Source organism: Ictidomys tridecemlineatus, chromosome 7 (genome assembly GCF_052094955.1).
Source record: "Ictidomys tridecemlineatus isolate mIctTri1 chromosome 7, mIctTri1.hap1, whole genome shotgun sequence".
NCBI lineage: Eukaryota > Metazoa > Chordata > Mammalia > Rodentia > Sciuridae > Ictidomys > Ictidomys tridecemlineatus.
The window spans coordinates 13011306-13032983 of NC_135483.1; the positions used below are offsets into that span (position 1 = coordinate 13011306).

At 50.9% G+C, this 21678-nt stretch overlaps 2 long non-coding RNA genes across 23 annotated transcripts in view; one reads left to right on the forward strand and one right to left on the reverse strand.

Moving 5' to 3' along the window:
• LOC106144726 (uncharacterized) overlaps positions 1 to 21678 on the reverse strand; it is a 498034-nt gene that overhangs the window by 463312 nt on the left and 13044 nt on the right. Inside the window, exon 2 of one of the 16 annotated variants that reach the window (XR_005737693.2) lies at positions 8063 to 8131. The exons of 14 other annotated variants lie outside the window; for them this stretch is intronic. This is a non-coding gene — a long non-coding RNA (uncharacterized LOC106144726). Of the gene's footprint in view, positions 1 to 791; positions 984 to 8062; positions 8132 to 21678 lie in introns of those variants that run through there. One more of the 16 variants, XR_013423798.1, reaches the window with a different exon arrangement.
• LOC120892892 (uncharacterized) lies at positions 637 to 7417 on the forward strand. 7 transcript variants are annotated; one of them, XR_013423803.1, is made up of 6 exons: positions 637 to 807; positions 1276 to 1695; positions 2765 to 2929; positions 5913 to 6066; positions 6707 to 6821; positions 6983 to 7417. It is a non-coding gene; the product is annotated as an uncharacterized LOC120892892 (long non-coding RNA). The 7 variants fall into 7 exon arrangements; XR_013423804.1 differs by lacking the exon at positions 2765 to 2929 and adding an exon at positions 5260 to 5432 and having other exon boundaries at positions 5910 to 6066; XR_013423805.1 differs by lacking the exon at positions 2765 to 2929 and adding an exon at positions 5260 to 5432.

Sequence of the window (21678 nt, forward strand, 5' to 3'; positions counted from 1 at the left end):
GGGGGGGGGAGACAAACTCAAATGGGGGGAGGGTTAAAATAGTAAACTGAGTCAGGGGAGTCATAGTCAAATTCCAGAAAGCTGCTATCCGGCTCTGTGACTCCGAGTCTGTATCTTCTCCTACTAGATCCTCAGTTTCTTCAATGAATTGGGTAGAAGATGGTGTGAAGTCTTTGGGTCAGGAAGGAATGAATGCATCAGTGCGTGCTCAGAGGGGTTGCAGGGGGCCACATACAGATGTTATTCTTGCACCTGCTCCTCTGGGAACAGGGCTGGGTTCTCAAGATGTTCACAAAATAGGAAAGAGATTTGCAGGCAGCTCCTGTGGCAGCAGAGATCCTGCCCAGTTGGCTCCCGCCTCTGCAGGCTGGGTCACCACCCTAGCTTCCTCCCTGAACTGAACTTTTGAATTCAAAAGGTAGATGGAGGTGAATTCCTGGAGCCCAGGCACAGACCTGGAGAGGGATCAGGGGGCAAGACACCTCGAGGGTGGCCGGCAGCAAAGAGGTTCAAATGCCAGTGTATCCCCTTTAAATGCTTCTAGAAGCAAGAAAGTCCACCAGGGTCCCACAAAAGGCTCACTGTTGAGGCCAGGGTTGCACGGTGACTCAGAGGCCAGCTGGACTACGGGGAGATGACTCAGCACCCCTGTGCCAAGCGCCTGCCTGCCTCCAGAAGCAGGGGGTCCCGTGCCAGGAGACTCAGTCAGGAGGAATGCCCCCCGCCCGCCCGCCTGTGCCCACTGAGGGCGACTCACGCGCCTGGCATTCCAGTGGTGCCAAGTGACGGACCTGTTGCTGCGCCAGGGTAAACAGCAGGCGGGAAACCGAGCCCGGCTTCCCGGCTGCGGGTGAGGTCATGCCTGCGAGGGTGGAGGGCAAGGAAGGCGGCAGGATCGGACAGGGTGGGTGGCCCCTGGGGGCAGGAAATGGCCTGGATACCAGCCAGCCTCCCTGCCAGGCTGCTGCACACTGGCTTCTAGGGAGGGAAAGAGAGAGAACCCAGGAAGAAAAGTGCAGGACGGCCAAGGGCACAGCCCCGAGGGACAATGGGGACTGTGGCGTAAAGTGCGCTGTGTGATGTTCACAGACCTAAATAGCATCCTGCTGCTCTTCCCAATCCCCGCCCCCAACAGAGGTCCACTTTATGCTTTGACCACAGCCCTTGCTGCTCGGCCACCGCGGCTTATTTTTGAAACAGACGCTTCTTTCTCTTCTTTCCCTGTCTCCCTCCCCTTCCTAATCTAAGCAGGATCACCTTTCTTCCCCATCCCAGGCTGAGTCCTCTGTCCCTGAGCGCACGTCCACCACAGGAACAGGGTTACTCAGATTTGGGATGGCACCAGAAGATCTCAGAAGTGACAATCTCCCCAATTAACAAGTGGGTCACAACTCTGGACACGGAACGCAGGGAGGGCAGCCTTTGATTCCCCCCCTTTAAAACCCCCTGCTCCCCTGATGGCCGGAATCCCCGCCTCTGGGAGAGGAGTCCTCTGTGTTTTCTTCCTTCGCTAGTAAAGCAGTAAAACTTCTTTTTCCTTTTTTTCTCAAAATCGTGCCCTCATGATTGGATGGTCATCACTGAGCTTTCGGGGACACCCCACCAGCTGAGGATCAGAAGGTTGCAAGAGAGTTGTGCGGGCTGTGGAGGCACCGCGGAGACCCCTGGGCTAGGCGGAGGAGGGAAGCGAGCCAGGTGAGTAGACGCACAACCACAAGCGCAAGTGCTCAAACCCTGCTGCTGCCCAGAGCCTCAGCTCTGCCCCCCTGCACAAGTCCTCCGCCACGCCCATCATGAGAGGACACGGGGCCTGGGCAGCTCTCCCCTTCACAGCTAAGCAATGCCAGTGGGGTCCTTTCACAGTCCTAGATGTCCGCATTTCAGAGGTCAGGAGGGTCCCCAAGGAACCGTGAAGCGTACCCAGAGCCCCTGCTAGGTAGGTGGGCAGCAGCTTCCCAGGGCACAGGTCCGGCAGCCACTGTCTGAAAAGACAGGGCCTTCTCTTAGGGAATCTGTCCCAAATTCCACCTCAGCACCCCATACCACATCTGCCCAGAACAGCACAAGAGCTCACAGAAAACAGTGAGGACCTCGGGAGAGCTGCCTGGTTACGAAGACCTGGCCCATGGCACGTCTCTGCGGGGGCACACCTGACTCCACCCTATGCCGACCCTGGGTGGTAGGTAGGGTCCTGCCTGACCCTTCGGCAGACCAGGCTCCCACCAAAGAGCAAAACAGATCTTTAGTTTTGCTTAGAAATTCAAAATCAATAAAGAGGTCATCCGAGGGGCTGGGGATACCGCTCAGCTGGTAGAGTGCTTTTCTTGCACGGGCTCTGGGTTCAATCCCCAGCACCACACACACACACACACATACACACAAAAGTAATTGGGGAAAGCATAAAATAACAGGAATTGATAATATCCCACTTTCATAATAGTTTAAAGGGCCACACACCTTAACTAAATAGGTAAATAATAAAAACTTGGCAAAAGATAAATTAAAAATGAATAAATAACAAATATAAATGATAGAACAATTTAAAAATAATAACAACTTAAGGGGCTGGGGATGTGGCTCAAGCAGTAGCGCGCTCACCCGGCAAGCATGTGGTCCGGGTTCGATCCTCAGCACCATACAAAGATGTTGTGTCCGCCGAAAACTAAAAAAAATAAATATTAAAAAATTCTCTCCTCTCTCTCTCTCTCTCTCTCAAAAAAAAAAAAAAAAAACTTAAAATGCACTAATGTGCCTTTGAAATTAGAAATACGGGTGTACACCTCTGGGATCAGGAGGCCTGAGCCAAGACCTGGACTCCACCAGGGGACCCACCTTAGTCTCAGTGTTTCCTAGCATCTCCAGGTCTAATCTGCCCTCCTACGGGATGAGGACAGTAGCACCTGCCGCCCCTTCCTTCCTGCCATGAGAGGTACATGAAGATCCAGTCCTGAGCTGGAGGAGAATTTACTGAGCAGGACTGTGTCAGGTCGGGCCCAGCACCTCACCCCTTGCTCCCAAGGGCCCTTTGATGTACAGATCCATCTCCATTAACAATGGGCTTCATCCCAATGACCCTCACAAACTGAAAAAAGTCAAAGTGCATCCAACCCCCCACCTATGGACCACCAGAGGTCAGCTCCTGATGGAGGAGGAGGACTGTGTTGCTTATCACTGGCCCAGGAAAGGACTCACAATTCAGATGTGGTTTCTACTCAGTATGTATGGGTTTTGCACCATCTTAAATTCTGAAGATCTTAACATTTTAAATATCGTAAATCCATGACTTTCTGTACATTGTCTTCATGTGACAAGTATATAGAGACTGAGGTTCAAAGATGTCAAGCCCTGTGTCCCAAATCATCCATCCAGCCCAGAGCAAGCTCAGGGGTAAAAAAAAAAAAAAAAAAAAAATGACAAAGGACTTCCGCCTGCAAGGGGTTTCTGGGTGACTTGGTCACCTGGGACCCAGCAGCAGAACCTGCTGGGACTGTACAACATTTGAGCCCACCCCTGCCTAACAAACAGTGGGCATGTGGGCCTCTCCTGGGCACTCCACGGGGACCAGTTCACCAAGAGACTCGGCCACAGCTTGCCCTGAGCACACACCCCACCACCCACCTTTCATTCCCTGGCTGGGCTGGACCAGCATCTGCATGGGCAAAGCCAGTTGGGTGCCACCTCCCCAGAGAACCCAACCCGACAAGAGAGCATTTGGGCATCCTGTTCTGCAGAAGCACAGCCATGACAGTGGCAGAGTCCACCAAGGATGGCCAGTATGACTGGACCACACCCTTGGCCCCTCTGAGCCTGTCTCCCAACATCTCACACAATAGCACAGCTTTCAGAGATCCTATTGGGACTGGCCAGTCTCTGGGGACAGCCCGCAGAAGCTCTCCACCGGGGTAAAGAGTTAAATGCTCTGATCAAAACATGGTTCTCAAGTCTTCTAGAATCTCCTCTTTGGAGGCAGATGCTCCTTTCCCTTCCTGTCTTTCAGGGCTGGCAGGCCCTCCGTGTGGTCAGGCAGACAGCTCATGGAGGGTCGGGGTGGGGCTGGAAAGGGCCTTTTCCTCCCCAAGTCAGGCTCTGGGGCCTGGAGGAGGGGAGAGAAGGGGACCTGCCCACCCCCACCATGGAGGCAGGTTCTCGGATGGCAGAGCCCTATTTGAACAGGCCTGTTCTAGCCTTCCACTGGCTGCACATCCCTCTTAACAAAGCAGAAGGCCCTGTGTGGTGTGGCCTCCCCTCCCGGGCTCACTCCTCTCCTAACTCTGGGTTACCCTCCAGCTACCCCGTGCCCCACCTTCAGCCCACTGTCCACTCAGTGCCCAGAGAGCAGAAGCCTGCAGGCCCCAGAACTGGCTGCTGGGTGAGTGCAGTCCACGGGAGACACCAGGAGGTCAGAGGGCCGATGAGGGAGAGTTCAAAAGTAGGACTTTGGGGGCACCCTCCCTGCAGCAGGGCCAGCTCCTTCCACACTTCCGCCCTGACAGGAGGCCTATCCTCCCCAGCTCCAGCCAGACTGCCTGCCCCCACCGGCTCCCATGTTGGTCCCTTCACCTCCCCACCTCTGTCCATGGTCCCTCCTCTAGACCCTCCTCAGCTGAGCCTCTGTGAGGGACTCCAATGCCTCAGGACTGATCTGGGGTTTTCCTTGTGCATCTTGGCCCCATCTCATTATCTTCATTCAAATTCCAACCTTTTATTTCAAGGTCCTTAACTTCAGGATCACTGTGAGCTATTAAGAGATCCAATCCTCAGGCCTCACCCTAACCCCTGGGGGTAGGGGTGGGGGGTTTCAACAAGACCTCTAGGTGATGCTGATGTCTGTTAAAATTTCAGAATCACTGGACTAGACGGCTGATAAATGAGTAGGATACACGAGCTGGCCCCCAGGGCTCAGCTTCGTATACCTCTAGGGCCAGGCAGAGCCAAAGCCCAAAGCCAAGATCCTGAGATCCACAAGGTGGTTTCTGGAAAATAATTTGTCCATTTGGTCAAAATCCGTTTGCCCAGCTGGGCTAGCTCAGGCCAGGCCAGCGCAGACAGGAGAGGACTGGGCTGAGCAGGAGGGACACAGGCCTGGGGACGCAGCTCCATGGTAGAGTGCTTGCACAGGGCTCTGGGTCCTCTCTCCAGCACCATACAAAAGGAGGGAGGATGGTGTTACCCCAAAGGTGGAGCTGGAGTGGACAGCAGAGGGAGTGGTGCGTCCCTGCAGTCACTGTCAAGCAGCCTCATTTAGCGATTCCATGACAGGAATGCAGACAATGCCTCAGAGTCCCCAGGCAGGACTGTGCAAGGCAGAGAGGATTGCGGAATGCCTGCTTGTTGACCAAGGCTGACCTGCGGAATCCAGCTGAATCCCTCAGCAGCCGTGGGGAGTACCATCCCATTTATCATTCCCCCAAGGGATTGTGTGCACACAGCAGGTAATTGAGCCAGAACTTCCTGTGCAAAGGCCATAAAAGCCCAATTCACTTCACAAGCCTGGGGTCAGACCTGCCCTCCCAGACCCCAGAGCATGCCACCTCTCCTCAACCCGAGGAACCCCCATCAAGTACAGTGACCAGGAAAGACCAGGGCCCAAAGCAGCCAAGTGAGCCAACAAGCAACCGCAATCCTGTTGCCCATGGCCCTCCTACAGAGAGCGCAGAGGGGCAGGTCCTGCTCAAGATGGTTTGTATCTACGATCCAGAATGTCAACGAACACCATGATTCATTAAATAACTCCATGGATGTCAAACAATCTTGGGCCGAGTCAACGCGGTATGGGAATTCTCTCATCTCATCCAACAGTGTGTGACCCCCACCTCTTCTCGCAGCAGACTCCTTCACGGCCATTTTCAGAGAATGAATGCTCATACGTCATTCCAAAAGCCTCTTGCTGATTGCCTGCCATTTTCCAGCAGATCCACCTCCATTCAAGACACCCAGTCTTTGAAGCCAAGCATGGAGTCATCTTTGATTCACCCTTCTCACTCTCCAAATCCAACTCATGAGCAAGGCCTTCCAGGCACCCCACCCCAAAACACTTAAATCTACTATTGTTTCTCCACTTGCCAGGTTAGTACCCAACCTAGACCACCACCCCTCTCCCTAGTAACAACCAGCATGCTGCCCCCCTCCACTGTCACCCTCCACACAGCAAGCTCCTCTCCAACCACTGCCCCACCACACCCTACAACTCCACTTCTCCATCTGGCCCTCCTCCTGTTCCTCAAATAAGTGGCTTGCTGCCATCCTACCTGAGAAATGTCTATCCGTGCCTCTAGCAAGTGGCAATTATAAAAATATCAAATGCTGGCATGGGCTAGGATGTTATCCATTAGGCCTCAACACTGGGGTCAAATAAAGTCTCTGCAAAATTCATGTCTAACCAGAACCTCAGAGGGTGACCACATTTGGAAATAGGTCCCTCACAGAGATAAACAGTTCAGATGAGGTTATGCTAGATCAGGGTGGGCCCTGATCCAACAACTAGCACCCTTGTAGGAAGAAGAGATGAGACTCCCACCCATGGGGAGAGGTCAGACCATGATGGAGGCAGAAACCACAGCCATGCAGCTTCCAGCCCAGGAGCACAAAAGGTGGCCGGCCACCACCAGAGCAAGGAGAGCCCTCAGAACGTGGCCCTTGTGACACCCTGAGTTTGGACTTCGAGCTCTAGAACTGTGAGAGAATAAATCTTTTTTTTTTTTTGCAGGAGGACAGGGAGAAAATGGGTGTCACTAAGCTGCTGAACATCTCACCAAGCTGTCCAGGCTAGCCTGGAACTTATGATCCTCCTGCCTCAGCCTCTGGAGTCCCTGGGATTACAGGTGTGTGCCATCATGCCCTGCTAAACGTCCACTATTGAAAGCCACCCACTTTGTGGCTATTTACAATGGCAGCCCTAGGACACTATCACGCGTTTTATAAACACTCTCCCCGGTCCATGCCCACACCCCACGAAGACAGAATTCTTGCTCTAACTTTACAGATGGGACACTAAGCATCGGAGAAGAGATGTCCCCTGCTCAAGTTCACAAAGCTGATACGTGGCACACAGCAGAGATTCAAACCTCATCGGACTCCAAAGAGCAAGTTCTTGATAAGGACTAAGCAGCCACTATTTTTTTTTAATAGAACTGATGTTCAATAAAAATAAAAACTTTAAAGCAAGGCCTGAGAAGCAACACCTGGAAGCTCTTCCTGCTTACAAGGCGCCGGCAGCTCTTCTGTTGGAAAGGGGTTCTGGGAAGCTCTGGTTACCAAGGAGAAAGGAACCAGCTACCAATCGCTTTAAGAGCACTTAAAAGCAACGGAGGAAGGCTTCCTTCTGCAGCTGTATTGTACATTTTTGTTGCTGGGACCACCCATCTAATATACAGAGATATGTTTTTAATATACATATTAAAAGTTTTATTATATACAATATATGCAATAATTATTTTTCTGCTCATCACAGAGTCCTTTGTAGTCCCTGACTATTATTATTACACTGGGCTCCTACACGAACAAGCTTACCTTGTGAAGGCATTCTGGGCAAAAGATCCAAAAAGCTTTAACTGGTTAAGGCGCGGAGCTTGGAATGGCGTGTAATTATTTTTAACAGGGAAAAAATAGCCCATCTTGTCAGCTCTCCATTTTGAGAGAAGACAAATTGGCCACAAGCACATACATAAAAGGGTGAGTCCGGGAGGACGGGCTGAGCTTCGTGGGATGAATGCAGCCATTCACTCTGCGACCAGTCCCTCAATGTCCCTCTCTCCCAGTGCTTAAAAGGAACCCTGGCCTCCGCTGGTTCCCAAAACCACCCTGGAGAGGTTTCATACAAGTCTTCTACCGCTTCTAAAGGGCTTGTTTGCTTTATCATTTAAATTTCAAAATACATCTGGAGCCAAGGAGGAATACAAAGGCCACAGGGCCTGTGCTGCCCTCAGGAAGAGAGGAGACCCCCTGGGCCTTCCCAAGGCAGCCAGGACACAGACCCTCACTTGGCAGCAGCTGCCAAGTGACGACTGTTGTTGTTGTGGTTGTTGTTGTGGTTGTTGTTTTGGGGTAACAGTGTCTCACTCACCCGAAGCCCACTTCACAGAGCCTCTCCCACACATGCTCCATGTCCACTCCGGGCCTCAGCTTCCCTCACCTGGGAACAAGGAATTCGATGAATAGTAAGAAGCTCTTGACAAGCAGGAAGAGGCGGAAGCCGGCTTCAGAACACCCACATCCTTCCGTCCAAAAGGGTGGACATCCCAGGGGTAAGAAGATACACCCCCACCCGCCTCTTTCCATTTTGAATGGAGAAACAAAAGGGGGTCCCATAAACACTTTGATGTTTCCTGAAGTGGTCACTGAGCTAAAAAAAAAAAAAAAAAAACCTTACAATTGAACTAGATGGCCTCCAAAAGGCAGTAACTGGGCCCTAACAGTCACCAGATGTGACAATGGGCTGGGAGAAATGAGGGACGGGGCTTTGCACCAGAATTGAGATCAAAAGCTTTGAGAGAAAGATGGATTTCAGCCTTTCTTCCCCGTCCCGTCAGGGTCACCAAGCACGATGCTCTTGCAGGACTCTACTCACATGACCCCTGACACTCATGGGCAGGGATGGAACAGGGAATCCACCCCATGTGTCAGAAAGAAGGGGGAGGGAATGTTTCTAGGGAGCTGCCAACTCGGCACATAGAGCCTGGGGGAGCAGCTCAGCCCCGACTGCAGGGCGGCCCTGAAATTCCTGGGAGAGGCCCTGGTTCACAGGAGGACAGGGAGCTGCCCAGACACTGCCTTGTGCATGAGGAGTCCCTGGCCAGAAAGGAGCAGACGGGGGTGGCCCAGGCCTCCAGCCTCAGGACTCTGGGTCAGGCCCACAGTTCCCCCACCCAGGCCACCCCAGAACAGAACAGTGGGTGGTCAGCTGCCCAGGAGCCAAGGCTGGATGTCCAGGACTCTGGCTGCACATCAGGGGGCTCAGATGGACAGCTATGAAACCACAGGTTGTGGATCTTCTTAGGGCTTCTGTGCCTGCATTGAGAAGCTGGAGGGCACTCCAAGGCTTTTCACTATCTGGTGGACTTCTGAGAACTTGATTCTTATAACTAAAGAACTCAAAGGTACACAGGGTCAGGGCCACAACTGGATGCAGAGACACCCAGGAAACGTCAGCTTCCGACCCCCCAGAGGCCCCTGTCCTCAGAAGCATGCACTCTCTTGGTGAACCCCTCCAGAGCCAGCCTGTGCATATATGCTTGTGTGTGTGTGTGTGTGTGTGTGTGTGTGTGTGTGTGTGTGCTTGCACATACATATTCACAAATGGGAATGGTTAGGAGACTCCAAAATAGTCACTTGCCATCTGGAGACTAACTTTGTCATCCATCGAATGACAGGCTTGGACGGGTCCCCTCTGACTGTAAAGATTGCAAACTATGAACCCGCTCAGCCAGAGGCCAGAGCCAGCAGCTTATGAAGCGAAAGCGCAGCTTGCTAGGATGTGATGGAGGGAATCACTGGGTCTGCCGTGTCCAATAGGGGTAACTGGCCTTTGCTGAGAATGAGCCAAGGTCTGGCACCAGGCCAAGCAAATTCCAGGCACTGCCTTGTGTAACCTGCACAGTTCTCTTAGGAATTAGGGGCTCTTCATTCTTAGGAATTAGGGGCAATCCCCTATTATTCCCATTTTGCAGAAAACAAAAATAAGGTCAAGAGGAGAAGCAATTTACCCAAAATCATATAGCTGGTAAAGGTTTGAGAAACAGGATATAGACGCACTCTTCTCCTGCTCATCATCTTAGGGAACAGGAACGTGGCTGGGAAGCGCTGCAAGCCATGTCACCTAGGTCTCTGGGACTCTGCCAGGAACACTGCTGTGGTGTGTGGTCCCCAGGGTCCAGGCATCAAAGGCTTGGTCATCAGCATGGCCCTCCTGGAAGGTGGGGAACCTTAACAGGGGAGATTTTAGGTCCTTGTGGATGTGCCCTTAAAGGGCCACTGGGCTCTTCCTTTCTTTCTGTCTCTCCAGCTTCTTGGCCACCATGAGGTGAGCAGCTTTCCTCCCTACTCTCTCCACGATGTGCTACCTCCCCACGGGCCCACAACCAACAAGGTTCATCAGTCATGGAATGAAATCTCTAAAACCACGAACCAAAATCAACCTCTTCTCTTTTCAAGTTTCTATCTCCGGTATTCTGTTTCCGTGACGGAAAGCTTACCAGTACCAATATCCAGTTAGAAAAAGCATCAGGGGCAGAACCCAAGCCCTTGGGTTCTATATCCAAGACCCATACTTCTGACTTCCGTTAACACATCCTGAAATGGAATATCACTCTTAGCAAGTCAGATTTACATGACTTCACTTCACCCTCCAACCACACTAAAGTGGCCATTGTCATCCACTCTTCCACGCCTGAGAGCACAAGGCAAACGGAAGCCGAGCAACTTTCCAAAGTCTTCCCGGGTGACTCGGGACAGGATTCCTTCCACTCAGCCACAGCAAACCTCAAGGTAAAAACCTTCTAGGCTCCTGTGAAACTGCTCCAAAGCCAAAAGCATACTGAGAAGCCGTGACAAACACGGAAGAGTCGTCTCCTTCACCTCAGCAACGCCACTTCTCCCTGGACTCAGAGGCTCAAGTTCACCAGAAAGCAGCTCCGCGGAGGAAGGATGCTGGAGATGCCTTGTCACTGAACTTGACACAACTGAAGGGGAACATAACTAAACCACATGCACTAAGGGCCTGAAGATCTCTCGAACCGTTACCCTGGTAATTCCAGCTGCAGCAACCTATCCTAAAAAAATAAATCTGAAAGATGGAAAGTGTGCACGCACGCGCACGCACGCACACACACACACCCTCGTGAGGATACACACACACACACATATCCTGAGACATTTAAGCATTATTTGAAAAAGAAATAAAAATGATGACCTGTGCCACTGGATGAAATGAGCAACAAGTAACGTCTGAGACCAGGGGAAGCGTCCACTTAGCTTTCTTGTCATTTTCAGATGATGAACCTAACAAAGTGCACGATCCTGGAAAATCAGAGAGCAAACCTAGAAAAAGACTGATAGAAGACCCGGCAGGAAGGGGCTCCGGCCCAGAAGAGCAGTGAGGACCAGAAACGAGTCCTAGAATCCGTCTACACTGAGCCGGAAGACAGCCATTGGAGCAGGGGTCTATAGGCCCCCTGGGGAGTTACCTGAGGGGCCGGGCAGAGGGCCTTGAGGGAACCGAGAGCTCAAAACCACCTGGAGTCGTCCTGGGGGACTCATTCCAAAACCCGCAGCGGATGCCTGAAACCTTGAAGAGCACCAAACCCTATGCACACCACGTTTCCATACACCCCTGTGATCATGTTTAATTTAAAAATTAGAAACAGTTGGAAATTAACAACAAAAACTCACCGCGGGATCTCTGCGATGTCCGTGTGCAAACTTGTTTGGTTCTTTGTTTTTCTGGTGCTGGCAACTGGACCCAGGGCCTTGCACGCGCTGGGCAAGTGCTCCGCCACTGAGCTAAAGGGCACTTAACCACTGAGCCACATCCCCAGCCCCTTTTAGTTTTGATTTTGGTGAGGCTGGCTCTGAACTTGTGATCCTCCTGCCTCAGCCTCCCAAGATGTGCCCAGCTTTTTCTTTTCTTTTTAAGCCAATAATTTTTGCCTTTTCATCTAAAGGAAGCACTTTATGGCTACTCTTTGGAATGCCCTAAATGGCCAGCTTCACTGCTCTTGAACTTCAGGGCTATCATTAAGTAAATGAAGGGCTATTTGAACACAAGCCCTGTGACAGGGCAGTCAATCTGATAAACCCACACGGGGAAGCAACTAAAGGGCGGGAAGCGCATACAGCAAGGATATACTGCACAGAGGAAGGATGCCCGCACCAGGAGCCCGAGGAAGAGACGGGCAAGATTTCACTGCACTACTCACAGGAGCAAGCAATTGGAAACTCAGGAATTGATGACTTCTGGAGTTTCCCCTTTAAGACTGTGGGACCACAGCTGACCATGGATAACTGAAACCACAGAAAGCAAAACCTTGGAAAAGAGGGGACTGTCATACTCAAGAAATTACAGGACTTCAAGGAAGGTGCGGGCGGTTAGAAAAGCCAGAACAAAGGGAAGGATGGAGAAAACGGGCACGTGGCCAGAGTCCATCACGTGGATATGCAGTGACCGCCGTGGAGAGGCCACAGAGAAGTCTCCAACTTCCAAAATTAACCTAGCAGCCAGGCATGGTGCTACACCCTGTGATCCCAGTGCCATGAGAGGCTGAGGCAGGACTGCAAGGTTGAGGCCAGCCTCAGAAGTCAGCAAGATCCAGTCCCAACATAGGACCTAAAACAAACAAAAAAAGGTGGGGACGTAGCTCAGGGTAAAGCACTCCTGGGGTCAATCCTCAATACTGCAAAAAATAAATCAATAAAAACCATCTGGCCGATGAGGAGCAGAGTGTTCACTGTAGGTGTGCGAGGGAACAGCTGTGTTATTACCAATGTGAAAGGCACAGAGGCTGGAATTGCAAGGGGGGTGTAGCAGGGGCAGGACCTCTGCCTCACGGGGGCTGAGTCACAGGACACCACTGAGGGTCCAGGCACAGAGGATGAAGTCAACTGAGAGGCAGCAGCAGGAGCCTGTTTAATTTAGAGATACGGACCTGCCCCTGCTTCACTCCAGGGACAGAACTACAGACAAGCTGTCAGGGGCCAGGGGACTCTGACTTTCCATAGAAGCCTTACCCACTTGAACTAAAATACATGCAGGTGTTATTTTCATTAGAAACCTAATTTTCTTTTAAAGGAATTAGAACCAGAATCAACACACCAAGAGCAGAAGAAGCTCCCTACGGCCTGCTCACCACCCTCTCTCATACCTCATGTTTAAGAAGTCCCCGTTGATGCAAAGTCACTGGCAGGGGACTGACAGGCAGCCACGGCCAGGGGCTGGCCAGGGGCTGGCATGGAGGCCAGCTTGAGGTGCAGGCCATTCCCATTGTCCCCATTGTCGGGCCTGTGCAGAGAAGCTGGGAGGGGCTGCAAACGTGGGTGCAGAGCACATGGCACTTGGAAGGTGAAGATTCAACAGGAACAATGAAAAATGCATGGGCTCCGGAGCAGCATCTCCTCTTATCCTTGTTACCAGTACAGCCTCCCAGAGCAGCTAGCAACGTGATCCCCAGCTCCAGCCAAGTCACTCTCCAGCCCAAAGCCTCCTGGCTCCATTGAACTGCAAGTCCCACCCACACCTGCTGCTGGTCCCCTTAGCTGGGCTCCCTTCCTGCTCACACACTGCAACCTGCTCTGAGCCAGGCTCCCACCCATGTGAGCCCCCTAGGTCTGTCCCACCTGCCCACCCCATCCTTCCCATCTCCTGTCTGCCTGCAGACCCGACTTCCACTCCCAGGGCTGGAGCCCTGCAGCTCTGGGAGTGCACCCTGTCTTGCCGGGACCAACTCCTGCCCTCCAATAATCACCACGTCGGTTTTCTGCTTCCTTCCCTGTTCTGGTTCCCTATTGACTTCATCTTTGCAGCTACATGTCTGCAGTTTATAAAAGCCACCACCACTACAATAACAATGAGACCACCAACACTCGCTGCACCAGACACCGTTCCAAGCACTTCATAGGCATACGAAGTAGGTACGATTACAGTACTCATTTTACAGATAAGACAACTGAAGTTCAGTTAAACAGCTGCACCAATTTCACACAGGTGATTATTGGCAGAGTCAAGATTCAACCCAAGAAGTCTGATATGGACATGGGAGGTCTGCCACACATGGTTGTACAGGTTGCACATCACACAACTCTAAAGCCCACCTCTGGGGTCTACCTTGGCAGCGTCCCATAGAAATATAATGCTAGGGCTGGGATTGTGGCTCAGAGGTAGAGTGCTCGCCTAGCAAGTTCGAGGCCCTGGGTTTGATCCTCAGCACCACATTAAATAAATAAATAAATAGATAGATAAAGGTATTGTGTCCATCTACAACTAAAAAATAAATATTTTAAAAAAGAAATATAATGCTAACCACATACACAGTTTAAAAAGAAACAAGTGAAATGGTTGTTGATAATAGATTTTATTTAACCTAGTATATCCAAATTTTATTTCAACATGTAATCAATGTGGAAAAATTAAGATATTCTATGTTATCCCTTCATTTTAACGAAGTCTTCAAATATGGAGTGGATTTTACACGCACAACACATTTCAATTCAGGTTTTGCTCTATCAAGTGTCAAGGGGCTGGGGCCGTAGCTCAGTGGCAGGCTCGCCTGGCACACGTGAGCCACTGCTGGGTTCCATCCTCAGTACCACATACATAAATAAATAAATAAATAAATAAATAAAATAAAGATATTTAAAAAAAAAAAACTTTTAACAAATGTTTTTAAAAAGAATCTTCAAGCACTTGGACAGCACTGGAAAGCCAAACTAATCCCAACCTTTCTGGGTCTCAGAACTCAGGGTACCTGGTGAACCTGTAGTAGGGACAGGCCTTGTGCCTTCAAATTTAGTTCTTTTGCTTTACTCACCATTTAGATATTCTTCATGCAGTCACCTCAGCAAGTGGCTGCCCATTTCCCTACAGAGACACACTACACCTCCCCTGGGGATGGCAGCAAAGTCACTGAACGCTCCTAGACACAGTGGCACATACCTGTAATCCCAGTGGCTCAGGAGGCTAAGGCAGGAGGATTGCAAGTTCAAGGCAGCCTCAGCAATTTACCAAGGCCCTGATTCTTGCTAAACAACATAGCAAGACCCTGTCTCTAAATAAGAAATATAAAAAGAACTGGGGATGTGGCTCCATGGTTAAGCACTCCTGGTTCAATCTCTGATACCAGGAAAAAAAAAAAAAGTTAATGAAATCTTCTTGAGACTCAACTTTTAAAGTGATTCCATCATGCACCCCTCTGTTTCCAGAGGAACATCTGGAGGTTGAAACCACTCAACAGCTGGGTGACATCCTCATCCTTAAAAAGCATAATTTGTGACTGCAGCAATGAAAACCACTGTCGATGTCGCCAAAGGAGTGTGCAGCTCCAGCATCTCGGGTTCTGGATTGGGAGGGTGTGTTTGCCGTGGCCCATGGCCTAATAAGGGAAATGGAATGAGCCTCCTTGCCAGTCTGCTCCCCCACACCAAAGGACCAAAGCCCCAACCAGCCCGGAGGTACCCCTTCCCCATGAGGGGTTGGGGGTGATGGAGCATGGACAACGGGTCATGAACTTACCTTCCAAACTCAGACTCGACCCCCAGCAGGCCAAGCTGGGAGCACAGTGCAGAGCCCACGCAAGTGACCCACACCAGGAACATCTCTATAAAAGGCAAAGAGTTTCAAGGCCTAAATATCAGCCCCATCCTTAGAAACATACTCAATCCAGCGACACTCCAGAGGATGAAAGAATGTAGCTGATGCTTGGAGCTGCCTGAGGGGACAATATGACCTATGTGTAAGGACCAGGGCCACCCATCTTCCAGTCCCATGTCCACCCTTCATCTCACCTGGGGATTCTTTCCCTGGCTGCACTAAGCTTCTGAGCACCCCCAGCAAAGACCACCAAAAAACTTATCCGATGTCCTGGGCACTTCCGCAGTGCCACCCCAGTCCAGCCACCTGGAACCTAGAGATGGCCTCCAGGCAGTCGAGCGTACCAGGAAGACACACAGGCCTGAGTTAGGCTGCCTGGCTTCAAATGCTGGCTCTGGCCCTGCTGCACCCCTTCATCTTGGAAAGTCACAGCTCTCTGCCTCTAGTCCCCGTCTGTAAAGCTGGGAAATCAATATCAACTGCCCAGATAGGCGTAAGGATGAAACATACAGATTAAATACTGACGAAGTGTGCTAAAACAGAGCCAGGGAACAATCCCGTCCCTTATGTGAGTTCACAGGTGAGAAGTCAAGGTCCAGGAGGAGGGAAGCCATGGGCAACATTCTGCAGAATGGGCTCAAGCCCTTGTCCCCAACTCCACTGCTGGGAAGGACAAAAGGGAAGCATCATGCATGGGCTTTGCAAACTGTTGGGCACTAAATGCCCCTGGTCAGCACAGATTAACCAAGCCCCACTGTGCCTGAGACAGACCTAGTGGGTGGGTCCTAGGGCACAGGGGTAGGCTGGACCTTAGCAACCAGCGCCTGTGGGGGGGGGGGCTGCGAGGGAGGTGCTCACAGCTCTGAATCTCACTCTATCCCCTCGGTTCACGTATTTAGTAGTTTTTAAATAAAGGAACTGAAACACAGATGGGTAAATAACTTGCCCAAGAAAATCCCAGAGCTTTGCAGCACAAAAGGAGAACTCAAATCCACAGGGTAGCTACAAGCCAGCACTTCACCCATGATGCTCTGGGTCCACACACGGCCCCTTGCCTGTGGACAACAAGAAGTTTTGTTGTTTCTCTCGCCATCAGGATGATTCAGTTTCCCAGGCAGAGGCCCAGGTTTTAAAAAGCTCAGACTCTAGGTGTGATGCAATAAAGAAGTGAATAAATCTTGCTGGTGGCCAGGAACCTGTAATCCCAGCCATCTGGGCGGCTGAGGCAGGAGGAGAGCAAGTTTGAGGCCATCTCAGCAACTTACTGAGATCCTAAGCAACTCAGTGATGCCCTGTCTCAAAATAAAAAATAAGAAAAAGGTCTGGGGGTATAGCTTAGCGCTAGAGCATTTGCACAGCATGCATGAGGCCCTGGCTTCAATCTTCAGTCCTGAAAAGAAAAACTGTATTTGCTAATGAATCACGTAGGACTTGCCTGATCCCTCCTCCCCTAATTTGGGCCTCAAGTGTGGAATGTCAGGCCAGCCAACACAGGAACTAAGCAACTACGTAAGTACTCAGGAAGGTATGGGGAGGGGGGTGGGGCCTCTACTGAGCCCCTTCTATTCAGCTGCAATTCGGTTATCAGTTTCCTGAAAGGCTTATCCTGGCTGGGGGTATCGGGCAAACACAGCTCCCCTGAAGGAGAGGCCCTGCAGGCTTAGTTACTTGGATAAAATGGGAAGCTGGAGGAGTGGAGGTGGGGAAAGCTCACCTAGGAAGAGAGTTGTCTGCTGCACTGGGAGCCCGCCTGGCCTCCTGGGCCCACCTGGAGGAGAAAGTCACTGGACTGCTACACTGTCTGACCTTCTGAGACTCACTGCCCTCCTGTCTCAGCTCTGGCTCAGAGCTAAGCCGTCCTTACACACCCACGGGGCTCCAGGCCACCAGCAGGAGCACTCATTCAGGGTCTGTCTCTGGGCCCTGGAAAGAGAAGTGGTTCTAGGGGACCCTCGGCAGTTGCAACCTGTTCTCAGTAGGATGGAAGGTTCCAGGTATTTATGAGCATGCCTCATGGCATCTATTCTCCTGTAAGTATCAAAAAAATATATATAACATGCACGCTGGGAAGCTACACAAAATGCACTGCCCAATTCCGTCACCCTGAAGATGTTTGCCAGCTACCTTAGAGGTGACATGTGGTTCTAACTGAACACCTCCAACGGAGTCGATTTACAAGGAAAAAGGATGTTTTCTCCTCATACTTATGAAAGCTGAAAATTCAAGATCAGGTGGCTGTATCTGGTGGGGACTTTGCAAAATCCTGAGGTGGCAGAGGGCGTGTCACATGGTGAGAGGAACTGAGCAGCTGGCTTAGGTCTCTCCCTTTTTTTTTTTAATTGGGGACTGAACCCATCACTGAGCTCCATCTCCAGCTCTTCTTTTTTTAATCACTTATTTTGAGATGGTGCCTGGCTAAATTGCAGAGGCTGGCCCTGAACTTCTCAGGATGCTGGAATTACAGGGTGGGCCACCACGCCCAGCTCTTCCCCCACCCTTATAAAGCCACAGCCCCACAGAGAGACCCACCCTCCAGAAACATTTAACTTTATCTTCAGAAGGCCCCACCTCCTAAGGCCCTGGTGGATTAAGTTTCCACCCTCTCATCCTCTCAGGGTGGGGGTTAAATTTCACAATGAGTTTAGGGGGGACCTTCAAACACAGCAGGAGCCATTGATTTTTGTGGGCAGCAACCCTGGAGAGTGACCCCCTAATCCCCAAGTCTGCTACAGACTGGATGCAAAGGTTCTTTCCACCCACTTGTGGGGCAAATGAACTCTGGGTTGGCACCAGGCATCCAGCAGGCAGCAGGGTAGACAAAAGCCTCTGCCCAAGGGCTTAGTATCTCCTGGGGGACAGATCCTGGGCGAGATAAGTAACTTAACAGAAGAGCAGCCTGTTCAGCAGGGAGGCAAAGCCATAAAGAGGCTCCCGGGAGCGGGGCAGGCAGATATGGGGCGAGCTGGGCCTGGCAGCAGAGTGGTGTGGCTGGAGCAGAGGGACAAGGGGCACGGCTAGAGGGTCACGAAGCTCATGGTGCAGGTGTAGCCTTGTCCTGAGGAGCCACAGGGTGGTTCTGGGCAGGGGTGACTCCATGGGACTTAGACTTTACCAAGATGCTTCTGCTGCTGTGAGAACTTAATGAAGGATGAGGAGTCCACTGTGACCCTGTCACCATCTGAGTCTCCAGGAATGTCCAGGCTGACACCGCAGGGGAAGGGGCAGCTAGGTGCACACCATGACCTGGTCAGGACCATGGCTCTGAAGACATGGCTGTCGGAATTTACGCACTCATTTCTGTGTCCCCAGAGCAGGAAGGCGGCCTTATTCCCACAGCGCGGGAGGAACTGAGGCCCAGGGATCTGAAGGTCCACAGAGCTGAGGTTCACGCCAGGTCTGCCATTACATCTGAGGAGCAGAAGCAGCCGGGGCAGGGACCATGCCCGAAGGCCAAGGCCCTCGTCACCTTCAGCCACACTGCCCAAACAGGGCTCGGCATGGGGGGCCACAGACAGTGTGACCTGGACCCCAAGTGAATTGTGCACTGTTTCTCCTGCTCAGAAAGCACAGGCAGCGAGGAGGAACAGGCCAGAGACCTGGGAAGTCTGTCCACCACAGACTTCCCGTGAGTCTGCTCACCCCCCTTGCCCCAGTCTCAGAGCCAGAGTTTGGATTTCTATTTATGAATTTAAAAAGGACTATGGAACATCAAAACAAAGGCAAAGAACTTCTAAGTCCTGTGCTGTAATTCACAGCACTTAGCATAACTATAAATTGAATTTTTTTCTCAATCTATCCAGAGATTTAGAACTAGAGACTTGGGATAATGATATCAACTTTTCAAGCTAAAGTCAAAACTGCATTGCCTTTTTTAGGGTGTGGAAGTGGATAAGATAGGGAAATAGGGGAGCAAATCAAGAAAACCCTGACCTAGGGCAAAGGACCATATACCTGGATAACTCAGACTCAACAAATCAGTTCCAAACTCAGTCTTTGCACTCTGACCTGGGTTCAGCTATATACCCTTTCAGGACTGTGTGAACCTCTCTGAGCCTCAGTATGTTCCATCTGCAAAATGCGATTGAGAGCAGTTCTGCCTACAGAGCAAGCAGTAACCGAAGCAGTGCAGGTGAAGCACCTGGCCAGTCCTCACAACCAGATGCAGGACACGCATGCATGCAGAGAAGAATCAGGGATGCCTGCCCCTCATCTCCTCCTGCATCCTGCCCCACCAGCCCTGTCTACAGACCCTGTCTCAAGACACCTCCCCTAGCAGCCACCAGACCACCGATTTCAGCCATCCTATTATTCAGAATACCTTCTTCAGTCCCCACCTCTCTAAAGCCTTCCCTTGTCATGAGCTGCTTCCTTCCTGTGCCCTGGTACTGCCCTGTCCACCTCTGAGGACCCCTATGTCACTCTGCTCTTGTGGCCATTTGCAGACCAGAGGGAACTGCAGTAGCCTGGGGGGGGGGGGGCTCAGAGGGACCTTCGAGTTCTCAAGGGGGCAGCTGCAGGCCTGTTCATTCTGCTTGCGAGGAACTCAGTAAACAGCGGGTGACTGAATTGAGCTGGTTCATCCATGGTTTCCATGTGTAACTGATTAATACGTGTTGATCAACTGTAATCCCAAAATCTAAAACCAAAAATGCTCCAAACTCAGACCCTTGGAGCAACAGAATGACACCACAAATAAAAAAAAAAAAAAATCTCTATACCAGGAAATAATGTTTCATGCACAAAATTATTCAAGAATCGTGTATCAAACTACCTTTGGGCTATGAATATGAGATGTATGTGAGACGTAAATCAATTTCATGTTCAGACTTGGTTCCTATCCCCACAATTTCTTATTGCACACATGTAATAATCCAAAATCTGAAATCCGAAACAGTTCTGGCCCCAGGCATTTCAGATAGTGATACTCGATCTGGAATTCATATTCACATGAATTGAAACAGGAAAAGTTCTTCAAACTTGCCAAGAGTTTCTTAGCAATACTCCTCTACAAGAATCACATCGTTCCAAACCTTCAACAGTAAAAAGCGTGGCCCTGGAGGGTAGCTGCCTTCATGCATTACCACCTTCTGCTCTTCCGCTTCCTCAGCCTCTCCCAAAGCCAAAGACTTCCACTTATGCACTCAGTTCCTCTTAGTTGTTCCGCTGACTTCTGGCACACACCCATGTGGAGCGCCTAGGTCCCCAGCCATGGCCTGATGGAATTCCGATCTCACCAGCACACTGAGAAAGGGCACAAGATGGGAGAAGCCAAACGAAATGAGAGGGCTCTTCTTGGCATAGTAGCTGACTGTTTGTTTCTTACATTCTGCTGTGATCACTCACAGCAGGTGAAGAGAGATCGGAAAATCACGCCTGTTCCCCTGATGAATGGCAACCCAGTTCAGAGGGCAAAAGTCAGTGGGTTGGCCGGAAACCATGGCTGCTTAGTAACAGACCCACACATTACGGAAACCCATGCTAACCAGCAGGATAGGCTTCCTCCTCCCACCTCAACTTCATCACCCCGAAAAGAGTCAACATGTAGAGGGAATGGAGAGGGAAGAGGGAATGGAGAAGAACAGCGTTATCTAGAACCTTAAAGATGCGGACTTATCCAGAAACACAGAGCCTATTGCTAAAGCACAGAAGAAACTGAAGAGCAACACAGAGTGACATGACAGAAAAGAGTTGTTAAGGAAATACATTCACACCGTGGGGGTGCTCTCTCAGGGCCACTTCAGGAGGGAGAAGCCACCGTTTGGGCTGGCTTGCTGCCAGGAGCCTAGGTTCAGGCAGGAGGGGCTGTCATGTTGGGAGCTGCTCATGTAAGAGGGAGATGGATACAACCAGGGCTTGCAAACTGCTGGCCCCCATCTGGCCCACAAGTGTTTCCTTTGGCATAGGAGGGTTCCTTAAAAATATGAGTTGAAAACTCCTGAAATCAGGAAATTTTATATTTAAAAAGGTCCCTTCCCCCAACTTTTTATCGCTCCCCCCCCCCACCATGTTCAGGATGGAAACCAGGGCAACCTGGACTTCTCTTTTAAAAATGGACATTCTGGCCAAGTGGTGATGCACGCCTGTAATCCCTGTGGCTTGGGAGGCTGAGGCAGGAGGATTGCAAATTCAAAACCAGCCTCAGCAAAAGCGAGACACTAAGCATCTCAGTGAGAACCTGTCTCTAAATAAAATACAAAATAGGGCTGAGGATATATATGGCTTGGTGGTTGAGTACCCCGGAGTTCAATCCTCAGTATCAAAAAAAAAAAAAAAAAAAAGGACGTTCTGGCAATATTGAATCTGCTTTTTGGCTTGGGGAGGCTGTGAGGAGGGAGCTGTAATTAGCAGCCAGCTGTTCTTACACATTTCCTACTGCACAGGAT